The sequence below is a fragment of the Herpailurus yagouaroundi genome, unplaced genomic scaffold (assembly GCF_014898765.1).
Source record: "Herpailurus yagouaroundi ecotype Mexico unplaced genomic scaffold, PumYag 188, whole genome shotgun sequence".
Lineage (NCBI taxonomy): Eukaryota > Metazoa > Chordata > Mammalia > Carnivora > Felidae > Herpailurus > Herpailurus yagouaroundi.
In genome coordinates this window covers 7,836,213-7,851,840 of record NW_024412419.1, presented here as the reverse complement: position 1 = coordinate 7,851,840, position 15,628 = coordinate 7,836,213, and positions in this window count along the sequence as shown.

The window sequence follows — 15,628 nt, the reverse complement described above, 5'->3', positions numbered from 1 at the left end:
AGAAAAATAAACCAAAGGGTGGGGATGGTGTGTTTTGGGCCTTTTCCCTTGGCCTGGACACAGGAGAAGTCAAGTGAGATTTGCCACATCTGACACGAAAGACCCAGCATGGAAGCTTTTCCTCTAATACTTAGCAAGCGGAAACTGGGAGGTATAAGCTTATCAGCTTACGCTTAATATGACTCAGAGCCGGTCAGTATATTCCTCTCATAGCTTCTTTGGCAATAAAGCAGTGATGAAAAATCTCACCTTGTCTCTCCCTCTGATGCATGATGAAATGCAATATTTGTCCCACCATGAACCCTTTCTTGGACCACCTCCCTCCCTACAATGCCTGCTGCCCGCAAGGACCCGCTGACATGGGGAGCTTATCCATTGGCAGGTGAGCTGGGCCAGCTGGGTTCAAGGTGGGTGTGAGCTGAGAAGACACCAGGACCAGTCATTCGGTGATTGCAGGCTTTTGCACTGAGGGGTCACGTTGCACTGGGGCTGGGGTGGCCATCTGGGGCTGAGGAGGCAGGATTGCCGAGAGCGATAGAAGAGAATGGGTAGGTGTGCAGTAAGAGTCACCACATATACCTGGAGAGAGATCGAGAGAATAGCTTCCAGCCCCAGCTTCAGCTCCCATGAACCGGGTTTTCCATCCATGAGCTTGCCCTATGCACCAGTTACCTATTGCTGTGTAACAAACATCCCCAAGGTGGACCGGCTTAAAACAACGATTTTATTTAGCTCATGCTTCTGTGTGCCAGTGACTTGAGCTGGGCTCAACGAGGTTGTCCTTCTGGGCCAAGCTGAGCTTGGCTGTTCTGGCTCGGGGTCACTCACGTGTCTGGGCCTCTGCCCACATGTCTCTTGTCCTCCAGCAAGCTACCTCAGTCGTGGTGGCAGAAGGGTTCCCAGCTCAAGAGCAGAAGCTGTAAAAGCCTCTTGAGGTCCAGGCACAGAACTCACCATGTTGCTTCTACCAAGGCCGGCCCGGGTTCAAGGAGGAAAGAAGGGGCCCCATCTCTTCATGGAAGGAGCTTGGAAGAACTGTGGCCATTTTGCACACCCTGTATCGTTTCAGCAACTACCGTCATTCCGTTATGTGACTAAATTTCTGACTCCGGGAGCCAGAGAGTTTTGGCTAAAATGTAGGCACAGACACAGAACGCTGAACAGAGATCAAGTCCTCCCTCTCTATACACCTTGAATGGTAAAAAATAATAATAATGGTCCCCATCTGGCAGTCCTCAGAGCGAGCAGGGGACTCTGAGGAGACTTTGGAGCGACTGGGCAAGATCTGGGAGGAAAGGCAGGAGTTCTCCCAGCTGAGGCGAGGGGCCGGGAGAGCGTGTGAGGGAATCAAATCGGTGGGGGGGCCATTGAGGGGGCAAGTGAAAAGCTCTTACCTGGGAAGGAGGTGTGAGGAGTGTTGTGTAGCCCTCGTTCTCCTGGCCCCTTCCTATCTGGGCTGAGTGAGAACCTGACTCCAGTCCCCTGTGGATTCTGGAAGAGCAACAGCCATGTGCCTCTGCTGTCTCCTTCCTCAAAGAACGTCTGTGCAGAACAGAGTCCTCCTGGCGCTGAACACAGGAACAGCCCGTTTGCCAGGCACCGCTCCCACGCTCTCCTGGGAGCGCACCCCTCGCGGACATGTTCCGCTAGGTTCCCATCTCAGCTTTGTGGCTTACGAGCTGGGTAAGCCCAGGCGGTGCTTCACGGCACTTTCTCATTTGTTAGCCGGTGATCGGGACACACCCCTCATGGGTGTCTGCCGAGGGAGTTATCTCAGGTACTTAGCACGGGGCGTGGTACTTCGCAAGTACTCGGCGAACGTTGTAGTTGTTGAAAACCACGTCAGTGCTCATTGGTTGACCAAACCAAGGGATGGATTTGTTGCCACAACACCGCACATTTGTGTCTATCTCTCTTTCTCGGCTCTCCCATAACCTTCACAGGGACTGATAGGCTTTAGATCGCTTTATGCTACTAAAGGGTTATCATGATTGGCCATAGGCAATATTTGTGGGCCATTTTGCCATCTTGAAACTGCCTGTAAATGTTGTCTTTTTCTTTTAAGTTTATTTATTTATTTTGAGGGAGAGAGAGAACAAGCAGGGGAGGGACGAAAGAAAGGGGGACAGAGGATCTGAAGCAGGCTCTGTGCCGACAGCACAGAGCCCGACATGGGGCTCGAGCTCACGAGCCGTGAGATCGTGACCGGAGCCAAAGTCGGACGCTCAACCGACTGAGCCCCCCAGGTGCCCCACTGATACATGTTTTCAAGTGAACACATCTACTGATGCTACAGTGACTAGAGTTACAGGCCCCAGAACTACTTAGTAATGATTGTTCTTCTTCAAAAATTCAAATATCAACTTTAATCAAGTGGTGGCTCAAAATCTATATGAAGGAGTTTATGTGGCCACCACCGTTAGCTCTAAATCCAACTTGCCTACAACCAGACAAACTTATTTCCACTATCTTGAAGAGAAGAGAATCTCCATTTTTCTGTTTACAAAAAAATTGTCATCTTTTTTTTAATGGAAAGTTCCAGGAGACTATTCCACAGGCACACAGTTTATGACCTTTACGTAGTGGTAACTCGGGTTTTTTGTCTTATAATAGCGCATGTATTCACATTTAATAAACATTTCCCTTTCATCTCGCCTGATTTCCCACCTCGTCTTTATTTTCCCGCCATTACAGAGTGGTGAGGTCAGACCGAGGTCAACGGCCATCATGAGAAGGGAGAGCGGAACACTCCCCATGTCTTGCTAACAGGAAGACACAGGCAAACACGTTACAGTTTCTGGTGGGGTTGATGTGTGGGGCACACACCCACACACTGCTGTGTGGACTTGTTCCCACGAAATGAGTCTTTCATGGTGGAAAGGGAATATTAATTTATTTGATTGGATGTCTGTCAGCATTGTTCTAGAGGGAAAATACCAGAACCACAGCAGCAGTCATGACAAAGCATCAGCTACAAAGCTTTCCTTTATCTACCTCAGCATTACCTCACCCTTACTTTTTGTTTAAGTTTTAGTTATTTATTTTTGAGAGAGAGAGAGAGAGAGAGAGAGAGAGCATGAGCAGGGGAGGAACAGAGAGAAAGGGAGACAGAAAATCCCAAGTAGGCTCCTCACGGACAGCGCAGAGCCCGATGCAGGGCTCGAACTCATGCACAGTGAGATCGTGACTGGAACCGAAATCAAGAGTCGGCTGCTTCTCTTGCACTGCTGGTGGGAATGCAAACTGGTGCAGCCGCTCTGGAAAACAGTGTGGAGGTTCCTCAAAAAATTAAAAATAGACCTACCCTATGACCCAGCAATAGCACTGCTAGGAACTTACCCAAGGGATACAGGAGTGCTGGTTCATAGGGGCACAAGTACCCCAATATTTATAGCAGCACTTTCAACAATAGCCAACTTACGGAAAGAGCCTAAATGTCTATCAACTGTCGAGTGGATAAAGAAGATGTGGTTTATATATACAATGGAATACTACTTGGCAATGAGAAAGAATGAAATCTGGCCATTTGCAGCAATGTTGATGGAACTGGAGGGTATTATGCTGAGTGAAAGAAGTCAGAGAAAGACAGATACCATATGTTTTCACTCATATGTGGATCTTGAGAAACTTAACAGAAGACCATGGGGGAGGGGAGGGGGAAAAAAGTTACAGAGAGGGAGGGAGGCAAACCATAAGAGACCCTTAAGGACTGAGAACAAACTGAGGGCTGATGGGGGGGAAGCAAGGGAGAGGGGAAAGTGGGCGATGGGCATCGAGGAGGGCACTTGTTGGGATGAGCACTGGGTGCTGTATGGAAACCAATTTGACAATAAATTATATTTTTTAAAAACCTAAAAAAAAAAAAAAAAGTCGGATGCTTAACCGACTGAGCCACCCAGGTGTCCCCACTTCGCCATTATTTCTTGTTGCCCTTGTGCCTACATCCACCAACTTCATTCATTCATTCATTCATTCATTCAATGCTTATCCAATATCTTCCATGCATTGAAGATACACAAAGAACCTAGGGTCCCAGCTGAAGATGCTCACACTTGAGGGGAGGGAGTAGGGAGAGAAAAGCAAACAAAGGCCCAGTGCCCTGGTAGAGAGAAGCCCAGGGAGCCTGGGCAGTTTGGTGGCTCAACTTGGGACAGAGGAGGCTTCTTGGGTGAGTTACACTGCCATTGGGTCTGGAAGGATGAGTAGATCTCACCAGGAAAAGAACCAGCAGGTACAGATGTTCAGAAGAGGAGGGAAGGCAGGAGGTTCAGACCCACCCAGCAGTGGGGTGGGCCTACAGCACATAGAGACACAAAGGCACCATAATTGTTTGTTGGGTTTTGTGTCATGCCCACTGGACTGTGAACTTGAGGGCACAGATGGAACTTCCTTCCTTCATGGCAGCCCCAGTACCCGGCAATGGGCTTGACAACAGGTGGGGCCACTCAGTGAAGAGAAAGTCATTCAAACAAAGGCCATCAACCAGCCAGCCCTGCGGTGGGCTCCATTTTGTCCTGGCCCAGAAGGGACTTGGCATCTTTTCTCCTTTGCCAGAGCCTGGGACTTGGGGATTCTGCTCCTCGAGTGCTTCCCGGGCCCCTCAAAACCCCAAGATTCTCCCTCTCTCTGTACCTACTCACAGAAACAACAGTGAAAAAATACAGCATTTCAACCTGACTCTGAAACACCGACGCCATCTTCAAAAATGGGACTTTTTTTTTTTTTCCTCCTCCTTCTTGGTCTATCAATTAATGTCAAAAGGAAACATATGGGTAGAGGATCATACCCTTTGAAAAAAATAAATTCTTTGATCAAAGAAGAATGTTTGGTAAACTTGCCCAGAGTTAAACTAATTGGTTTGGGGGCTGATAGAATCTTCCCGAAGTGCGTTGCCGCTCAATTAGTATTGGTCAAGATGTTTGAAGTTCAGAGGAGAGCAGATTCTCAGAGGAGAAGCCCATTTGAATAATTGGCCTCACATGTTTTCTTTCCAAACACCGGCTTCCAGCATCCAACCCTCTTGGAGAGACGAAAGAGACGGGTCCCCTGTCACTGACCTGGCTCCTGCCAATGGAGACGCTCTGGAAACTTTGAAGAGCAGCTTGGCTTCCCTGCCCTTGAAAACGAAGGGTTCTGGAACGCTAACAAGCAGGAAGAGAAACGATCTGGGCCACAGCAGGTTTCTCAACCTCCGCGACCTCTCAGTGGGGTTCGTACCCGAAGAACTGAGCGCCGAATGCCACGGTATTTATATATTTTCTAACTTCTTTGTCTCCCATATATGGTAACACACAAACACATAGTCTGATTAAGTGGCCTCGATACTCGGGGCCACCAGGGTGGCTCAGTCGGTTAAGCGTCCGACTTCGGCTCAGGTCACGATCTCGCAATTTGTGGGTTCGAACCTCGCATTGGGCTCTGTGCTGACGGCTCGGACTTGGAGCCTGCCTTGGATTCTGTGTCTCCCTCTCTCTCTGCCCCTCCCCAACTTGTGCTCTGTCTCTCTCTGTCTCTCAAAAATAAATAAACGTTAAAAAAAAAAGTTTAAAGCGGTCTCATGTTACAAGGTCATGAGGGATGTTGTCATGAACGCGCATCGCCAGGTTACCTTGAGGGTTTTTTGTTTTTTGTTTTCCTGAGGGAGGGGACCCTACCACGGTAGGGTTAAGACAGAGATTGAAATTAGAATTCTCAGCAGCCCGACGGCAGGGTTGCAGCCTAATCTGGAGTTGTGTCTCCTCATTCCCATGCAGAGCCTCGGTTTCCCCCTCTGGTAGAGTTCAGAGAAGCCCTATCCCATTTGTATGGTGGAGATACACTGAGCTAACGGGGCTTAATAAATGGCCAGTAATCTTACTGTGTCTACACTTCTGTCTTCTGCCACGCTAGGACAGGGCCATTCTCAGGACAGGAGATTCCAACCCGCTACTAGGTCCTTTTGCTGTTGGCTGAAGTCATTCACAGCCCGTCTTATACATTTAGAAAGAGCGGGGAGACTATTGTCTCTGTGACAGGCACTCAGGGCTCAGGCACTCATGGGCCTTGGGGTCAGCGGGGCCAGACTCGGTCTCTGGCCGCGCCATTGCCTGGCTGGGTCCAGGGTGGGGTCACTTAGCGCCCTCGTGCTCCCCCAGGTCCCCTGGGAAAACTGAGTCAAGAATCCCTACTTCACGAGGTCTTGGCACTGAGAAAGTGGGGAGACATCGTAAACGTTCCCAACACAAAGCAGGTTCGTGGACATCGTAAATGATCACGTCCGGTGCAGTCAGAACGACAAGCCCAAGCCACAGACGGCCGAGATCAGAGCATGAAAACAATGCTGTTCGGGGGACCGTCCACCAAGGCAGCTCTTTGCTGGAATGTGCCAGTACGGTTTCACCTCAGATGTGGCTTCCGTGCAGCATTAACCTAAGGACAAGCTCAGTGTAAGTCTGCTAGCTGAGCACCTTCAGGTTCTAGACCACCAAGTGACAGCCCCAAAGGGACAGTTAATGATCACCTCCTGAAGGGTTCCAGTTGGTTTTCTCGGAGCAAGAAAACAGTTCCAAACCAAGCCATCTGTCCCCCCTGCGAGTATAGAGCTAGGAAAGGCAGTGACAAAGAGCCAGGGGCTGGTGGGGAGCGGAGTTGGGCCAAATCCTCTGGAGTCTCCCCAGGGGACACAAGTCCAGAAACATTTGTGCCGCAGTCTTAAGAAGCATGCAATCTGAGTCTCCTTTTTCTTACTCTGAGAACTACCCACGTTGATCCTACCACACGTGGTCCCACAGGCAATCGTTTTAGAGTAACAGTGTCTCCCTGAGCCCTATGGGGGCGGCCCCCAAATGCAGTCTAGACCCCTGGGTGGGTCCTTTGGGTGAGTATTGTCACCAGCACGGGAGTGTCCACGGAAATCATTCTTCTCTGGGCCTTTACGTCACGGAGCTGACGTGCAAATGTTTATTTAACTGGTGTGCTTTATGTTTTCTGGATGGTTTTGCTATTCTTTGTTACTTAGTTGGTTTTTTAAAATTATAGACATCTGTGCAGTTTCCAAAATTGGCACCGGGATGCAAGGCGCATTTGGAGAGGTCTGGCCTCCACACCTGTCTCCCCTCTGGCCCTGGCCTCACCCTCGGCTAACAGGGCACCCCTTTAAAATGAATGTCTGGCTCACTTTTGTATTGATTCTTTGGGAAAAATTAGGGAATATATCTTTTGAGTCTATATACTGAATGGGCGTCTATATCATATCGTGTGTATGTGTATATAGATGTATCATATATATACACATAATATTTATTTTGTTTTATTATTTATACATATAGCTTTTAAACTGGGATCTGCTTCTGTATCATGCTTCTATTTCTAAATACATCTTTTTAAAAAAATTTTAATGTTTATTTAGGTTTTTTTAAAATTTCTTTTATGTTTATATTTATTTTTGAGACAGAGAGAGACAGAGCATGAGCAGGGGAGGAGCAGAGAGAGAGGGAGACAGAATCCGAAGCAGGTTCCAGGCTCCGAGCTGTCAGCACAGAGCCCGACGCGGGGCTCGAACTCGTCAACCGCCAGATCGTGACCTGAGCCGAAGCCGGACGCTTAACCGACTGAGCCGTCCCGGTGCCCCTATAACTCGGTGCATGTTGAAGATCTCTTCCTTAGCAGCATGAAGATGTTCCTTAGCAAATGAAGGATGTTTTCATTTCTAAAAGCAGCATCTACAACCCTTTCATTCCGACAGGTAAGGACGCTCGTCTTGTCCCCTGAGCCCAGCATGTAGGGCTCTGAGACACCGAAGGTCTAGCCCAGGACTCTTTCCGTTAATCACAGATAGACCGGGTTTCCGGGACCCACTGAGACAAGAGGCCTTTCCAAGGCTACAGGCTGGGTCACGCCTGTGCTGTCCTCCACTCTCCTAGGAGTGTCAGGCTGGCCTTCAGCGGGCAGGAGGCAGGGGCTCTGCCCAGTGGGGCTGCCGAGCAGGGGCAGTGGAGACCTGGACGAAATTGTGGCTCTGCCGTTCTGGGCTGTGTGGCCTTAGGTGAGTCACCTGACAGCACCGAGCTTCAGTGCCCTCATCTGTCAAACGGGGATCCCCTCTACAGGTGCCATGGCAGGATTGGGTGAGGTCGCTAAAGCTTGGGGTGAACATTTCCCTGCACACGATGGGCGGGCGCACTATGAACTTCATCTTCTAATATGGCCTTTAGGAGGCAGCCACCCAAAGGTGGGACACCAGCCAATCGAAAGCCAGTGTCGGGGGGTGGGAGGGGGAGTGGGTGCGGGTCAGGGAGCAGGGTTACCTCCCCGACCTGCTTCCTCATCAGGGCTGGGTGGCCGCCTGGATTCGGCCTGGGGAATGAACGAGAACCTTCAGCAGAGATGAGAGAAAGGTGACAAAACCCTGACAAGGCCCCAGCAGCCCTTCTCTGGCCATTTCTCCAAAAGCAGGCCCAGAAACGCCGGAGGCCCCAAAGCCTGGCCTCCAGCCCCTCTCTCTGCTGATCGATAATTTCTTGCAGCCCTCACTGCCCTCAGCGGCTTCACCAGCCGTAATTTCTATTCTCGTGACGGATCTGGCCTCTCCACAATCCTGCGGGACAGTCACGGGAGCTGCTGGGATCCCAGCTTTGCAGACGGGAAAGCCAAGGCCCGGGAGGCCACCTGAATTATAGAGTCTGTGAGAAATGGAACAGGGGACCCTGACCTTGCCTGTCCAGGAAGAGCGTGAACCCCACTTGGGTAGCTCAGGAAAGTCCCCGGGGGCCTCTCTGAGTCCCAGCTTCCTTCTCTGTAAATTAGACTATCTCAAAAGTCCCTCCAGGGCTTAGTTAACTCCTCAAATTCCAAGAATCAGGGGAAAGGAGTTCCTTTCTCACCCATCTGGGCCAACCCTGCCTTGGGGATCTGAACCTGCAGAGACCGTGGCCGACTCTGAGTGCCCATATTTGGTGGGATTGCCGCCCCATTGGCCAGCTCTCCAGGTGTCTGTCCCTCCCCGACTCTTAGTCACCTGCCTGGGAATGCCAGCACTTGTGGGAGATGACAGAGCGTCTCCAAGGTTCCGACTGCAGGTATTCCCTAAGGCCATGCTTCCTGCTCAAATCCTGGCCGGAAGGGCTGCTCTGAGCACTTTGGATACCAGGCAAGGGGTTTCATCTCTGTCCCATTACATCTCAGATTTTATCTCGCTCTCTTTTTTCGTAAGAAGGAAATTATTTCTGGAAGGTAAACTGAAGATGTTAACCCTTCACCTTATAGATTCCCTGAAGGGAGCCAAGGAAGGAAGATTATTAAAAGTACATTTAGCAAGGAGCTGGCCCAGGCTGGGGCGTGGCTGGTGGCCAGGCATCTCTATGTGGGCACTGAGCTCCCTTGTGTGGTCACGACACTCTGTGGGGGGGGGGGTCCCTGTTTTCCAGATAAGGAAACACCCAGAGAAATCCAAGGACTCCTGAAGTCACAGAGAATGAGTGGCGAAGCTGACATTTGAAAAGAGTAACACGAAATGACTGGCCCCTTCACCACCTGTTGCCCAGAGGAAGCAGCTTGGGTAAGCTGTGACCTCAACGCCTGCTTCAGAGGTCTGCCCCCAGTGGGGCAGGGTCCCATTTTACGTGTCCCTCCTTGTCCTTTATCAGACAGCTCCCCCCTGCCCAGCAGAGACCTCGCCCCAGACATACAGGACCTGGAATGAGCAAAGCAGATACATCCTTGTTTTTCCTACGGATGCCCGTTCCTTTTATAATGATCGGGCCTCAATTAATACGCCAGAGAAGCGGTTAAATTCTATGACGATTCTGCCCACCTTGCAATCTCCCATTTCTCTGCGCCTCTAATGTACAAAAGGATAATACTTTCTTTTTCGGTATCGGGTGCTTTACATGCACTGACTGATAAACCGGGGGCTCAGCTCTCTTCCCAGATCTCACAGCACATGGGGGCCACGCCGGAATCAATCGAGGGCTCCTCAGACCCCAGGCCCATGGCTACCCCACTCTGCCTCCGCTTCCCCGAGTGGAGAACCAGCCCGGGGTCCTGGGGTGGCCTGCCTGTCCGCTCCAGGGCTCGCCAGCCTGGGGCTTAATTGCACACGTGGAAAGGCTTCAAGTCGAGATGAAAGAACCAGCCATATAGAACTCTCCACACACAGGCCTCTCATCTGAAAGCCCTATCTATCTATTTATCACCTATTAATGTTTTTAAAAGAAGGTAATTGACTCTTCCCGACACAGCTCAGAGGCAAGAGGAGACGGTCTTTCTTTTTTTCTTAGGAAGAAAGAAGCCTAGAGGTGCGGGCTGGGTGGCTTTCGCCGGGGATGGGCGTTTGAACATGAACTAGACTGCAGACTGGCAACAGCTCTGTTTTCCCGTCAGAGAACCGGATCCGGGCCTGCCTCAGTTTCCCTTTGTGGTTACATCTCAGACCCGCCCGAGTTGCATCCACCAAGGGGAATCAGAATGTCACCAAGCCCTCTTCAGAGCTCAAGCATCAGGAGCAGTGGCCAAGGCCAGGAGAGGGTTCTGGAGTTTGTCCTGGAGTTCTCGCCAACGCGTCAAACTAGGGTGATGCGATTCACCTCGTGGGGTTGTTGTGGGATGCCAGGAGAGAATCCCCAACCCAAGGCCCAGCACACGCATCAGAGACACTTAACTGTCATTATTTGCTGGCCTCTGACTGAAATCTGTAATTATCGTGCTGCATCGATTATTGGCAGGGAGCAGACGTGTCATAATTTTTAAAAATTATATAAATTAGCTTCTAGGCTTTTTTTTTTTTTTAACTTTCTGTGACTATATCTGCCTTTGTTTCTGCTTGTATGGAAATTAAAATTTTGCCTTTTCCTGCAAAATTATCTTTTATAGTCTACTAGATTACGATAATAATACTTTGTACTTTTGTAGGGCCTTTTATCCGGGAATCTCAAAGCCCTTCATAAACTTTAATTAATTCTTGCAACAAGCCCCGTGAGGTAGGTAAGTATTATTATCCCCATTTTACAGATAAGGAGAGCTGAGACACTGAGAAGTTAAGTAATTTGCCGAAGGCCCCAAAGCATTTAGTAGCTAAGTCTGAGCAAGACCACAAAACGGCTGTCTCAGGCCTTACTTGGCCCACTGGGGGCTGCCCCGCTGGTCTCCCTGGGCCCCAGGGCGTGATTGATGGGGGGACCTCAAGCGATTGCCGTGCCCGCGTTAAATACATGTTGTTCGCCTTACGGGCGTTACGGGGAATTATTGAGGCTGACTCATGTGTCGCCCCTGGGTACTGGCCTATCTTCGGTACTGGGCACTGGCCTATCTTCGGTACCGGGCACAGCCGGCTAACCCCCTTCCCCGATCGGAACCCTCCTGCCACAAAATTGTCTCTGCCAGGACACTCACATTTCCCTCACGATTGGACTCAACCAAGCGCACGCCGTGTCCCGGGCACGATCCTCCCCGTCCGTGCCAACTCCTCTATATATTACGGCGATCCGATGCGTGATGTGGTTACCCCCCACTTCACGGATGAGGACAGCCGAGGCTCAGATGGTGAAATGGGAGAGCCAAGGTCACGCAGGAGGACCGGAGTGCCAGCCGGGTTCTGGCTCAAAGACGGATGACGTTGTCACTCAACCAGCTGACGGCTGATGTCCAGCTGTGTCGCAAGGAAAGCTGTGGATCCTACAACGGACTCCGTAGGCGGGTGAAGAGCTTCTGTGTTGTTGTCAGCCAGGTCAAGCTGGCGGCTTCTCTTCTTGGATGCGGGGATTAATAGGGAAGGACCGGCTAGACGCAAGATTTCACCAAGGGCACGGTTCCTCCGGAGACCCTTTCCAGAGGGTGCCCAGCAGAAGGCTTCTGTTGTCTTCCTGCCTCAATGGCCCCTCGCCACGGCCGCAAAACTCCTTCCCTCGGGCTCGAGACACTGAGAACGGCTCAGGATACTTCACTTTCCTCCAACGCGACTGCTGAAGTTGGACAAGCCTGGATTTGAATTCCGGTTCTGTACTCACTTATGGTTAATCTTGGGCAAGTCCCAACCCCGGCACATCTCGGTTTCCTCATCAGGAGGAGCCGTTGCAAGGATTAAATGAGTAAATGAATACAAAAGCCCATGGCACCCGGCCTGGCATATAGCAGGTGCTCACTAATGTCCCCTCTCCCCTCCTCTTCTTGCCTGGCCACTGCCGACTTTCCACCGTCGTGGAGCTGCCTGACTCACGCCCGTTCTTTTCCTTGTTGGCTTTGCCAACACCCTGGCTCAGACTCTTGAGGGCCCGGCATACCTCATGCAGGTCACTGCCATACCCAGCAGCGGTCACGATAGCCGCTCCCTGCAGTCCCCCGTGACCACTTTGGACTCTCACCCACGGCGGGGGCTGCTTTTCCCGCTTCTGGATCCGGAGACTCAGGCCCTCCTCCCTGAGGTGGAAGGTCGGACTCAGTGAGCTCCAGGCCTTCAGGCCCTGACGCCCCAGGGTCCCTTCTGCCCTGACCGTGTCCCAGCCACAAGCAGAGCCTTGGGAAACCAGGAGCCCCTCCCCAGTGCCACTCGGCCAGCGGCAGGCGCCCGGGTACAGTCCCACGGCCTGAACATTCAGGCTTCTCTCAGGGGCGGCAGATCTGAGAAAACCTAACACGGTTTCCTATTGGATTAGCTCTTTAAAAATGAAAATTACTGGGGCACCTGGGTGGCTCAGTCGGTTGAGCGTCCGACTTCAGCTCAGGTCATGATCTCCCGGTTTGTGGGTTCGAGCCCCACGTCGGGCTCTGTGCTGACAGCTCAGAGCTTGGATCCTGCTTTGGATTCTGTGTCTCCCTCTCTCTCTGTCCCTCCCCCACTCGCACTCTGTCCCTGTCTCTCTCTCAAAAATTAATAAACATTAAGAAAACTAAAAGAAAAAAAAAAGAACCGTTATACAACAACATCTGAGGTTTAAACGAGTTCTACAATACCAGCCCCTACCTTTCTCTCTCTCCTTCACCTGTGGGCCCCTCTTTGTTCTTTTAGGTTCACCTGTTGAATCTTAATTGGTCATGAGACAGTCTTCCCCGGTCACACTCAAGGTCTTGGTCAGCTGGACGCTAAAAGCTCCAGAGAAGTATGAAGGGAAAAATTAAGATCATCTGGAACCCCTCCACCCTGGGGTTATGATGGTAACACATACTGAGTTCTCCGGGCTTGAGTCTCTAGGACTCATGTTCCTAGGAGCAGGGATGGCGGGTGAGGGGGGTGTGTGGTTTAGAACTGAGGGACCAGGACACCTGGGGGTGGGGGTGGCAGGCTCAGAGCCCCCTCCGGCCTGACCTGGCCCAGGCTGCCCCTTCCCGGGGTCTAAGCCATTTTGCATCCACTGACAGGTAAGCCGGAGGGGTGGCCGCGGTTGGCTGGGAGAGGTTTGTAGCCGTGAGCCCGGGACTCTCCTGTCTCTTGTCACAGGTAATTCTCATTACGTCTGCCAGGCTGCCTAGTGGTTGTCTGCCTGTAGGGCAGATGAGAAAGTTCTGGAAAATAGTGGTGTTGGTAGTGCAACACTGCGAATGTACTGAATGCTGTCGACTTGTAACCCTAAGATGGTAAATGTTGTTAGATGTACTTTACCAGACGTCTTTAAACAACAACAACAACAACAACAACAACAACCCCTTGAACCGGAACGGTCACTATGTCTGGACCAGATTTTCTTCCCCGCTCACACGCACACACACACACACACACACACACCTCCAATTGCTCACGTGGCCTCATTCTCACCAGTGGCGGAAAAGAAGGAAGGCTTAGAGCATCACAGAAAGGTCTCTTAGATATTGTCAGGTCGATGATCAGCTGATCCAAAGCCCTGCCTCCCTGCGATGGTCAGCAGAAAGCCTGACCCCAAGGCTCTGCCGGCCCGACTTCCTCGCCCCGCTGGGCATTTCCCTGGCTGGTAAGCAGGCCCAGGCCCTGGCCAGGTGAGTGGGAATATCGTGGCACCTGATAAGGCGTGTTACTTATTGCTGCTCTTGAGGGACTTCCCCTCCTTCGTGAAGCCGTTCTCCGTGCTTGCTGCTGGGGCCAAAGCCCAGGGCCCTCTGTCCTTGTCCTTTCCACCCCGGGTTGTGCACAGCTTACCTCCCCTGCTAGATGGCAGCACTTCTGAAGCAGAGGCTTTGTGCCATCCCAGGGACGCCCCTGCCCCCGTCATCACGCAGGACTCATTTCTCCATCACCCGTGAGGGGACACTTAGCAAGGTGCCGAGGGCGCAGCAGTGGACCCTGTCCTCCCCTCAAAGAGGTGTCCTTCCCGTTAGACGTGCAGAGGCCCTCAGTACAGAAGTGTGATGTTCCTCCACGGATAGGAATGGCCAGGCGATCACCGCCAAGGAGATGTGCGGGTGATGTAGGTTAGGAGGAAATGGGGCCCACGTCGGAGGACAGGTGGTGCCCTTTGCAGCCTGCGGGCGGCCTGTCTACTGTTTTTCCCTCCTGTGCAGGACCCTCACTTCGGGACCTTAGGAGAGGGGGCTGTGGGGGCGCCTGGGTGGCTCAGTCGGTTCAGCGTCTGACTTCGGCTCAGGTCATGATCTCACGGTTTGCGGGTTCAAGCCCCGGGTCCGGCTCGGCGCTGACAGTGCAGAGCGGGCTTGGGATTCTCTCTCTCTCTCTGAACCCACCCTCTCTCTCTCTCAAAAATAAATAAACATTAAACCAAAAAGAAAAAGAAGAAGAAGAAGAAGGGGCTGTATGTTAAGATTTTACTTGGCGGTTAGAGCAACCCGTGCTCTGCATCTCTCTCTCTGGCAGACCGTCGCTGTGAGTCGTTACACGCAAGACAGCCGAGGGCCCTGAGCCACAAGCCTCCCGCCTGGGGCCCTTGAGCAGCCTTGCCTCGGCACCACCATCTAGAACCTCACGGGCCCTCAGCCCCCAGACTGACTCTCACCCTTGGCCCCAAGCGGGGCTGGTGGGGCGGGCAGGTGCAGTGAAGCCTTTTGACAGCCCATCCCGGCAGACTGCGGCCAGATCTGAAAGCTGGCCCGCGTTCACTGACGGGGTGGATAAAGGTGGGGGTCACCGGAGGCAAAAGATGCCTTGGTGCCTGGTCATTTCTGCTACTACCATTCATTGCAAGAACCTTCCCGAACTCAGGATTGGGGAATCGGAGAGCAGCTTCCCCTACCCTGAATTCAGCCCCATGCATATTTACCGGGCCTCCAACGTGGGCTTCAGCCGCAGATCTAAAGAAGCATGTCTGTTGGCAGTTCCCGAGACCAGGAGGCCCGGATTCACGTCCTGCTACGAAGCGTGGGACTTCCCTGAGCTTTTGTTTCCTTATCTCAAACCGGGCTCTCGCCTCGCTGAGCTGGGACAAGAGTTAAAGAAGATCAAGCCCACGAGAGCAACTGTTTCCTTTAATGTTTATTTATTGTTGAGAGAGAAAGACAGAGCCCAAGAGCAGGGGAGGGACAGAGAGAGGGGGAGACACCGAATCCGAAGCAGGCTCCAGGCTCTGAGCTGGCAGCACAGAGCCCAACAGAGGGCTCGAACCCACGAGCCACGAGATGGCGACCCGAGCAGAAGTCGGACGCTTAACCAACTGAGCTCTCTGGTGCCCCAGCCCATGAAAGCATTTTATGAACTGGAAGCACTAGGTAAATGTCAAGTAACTGAGTAAACAGA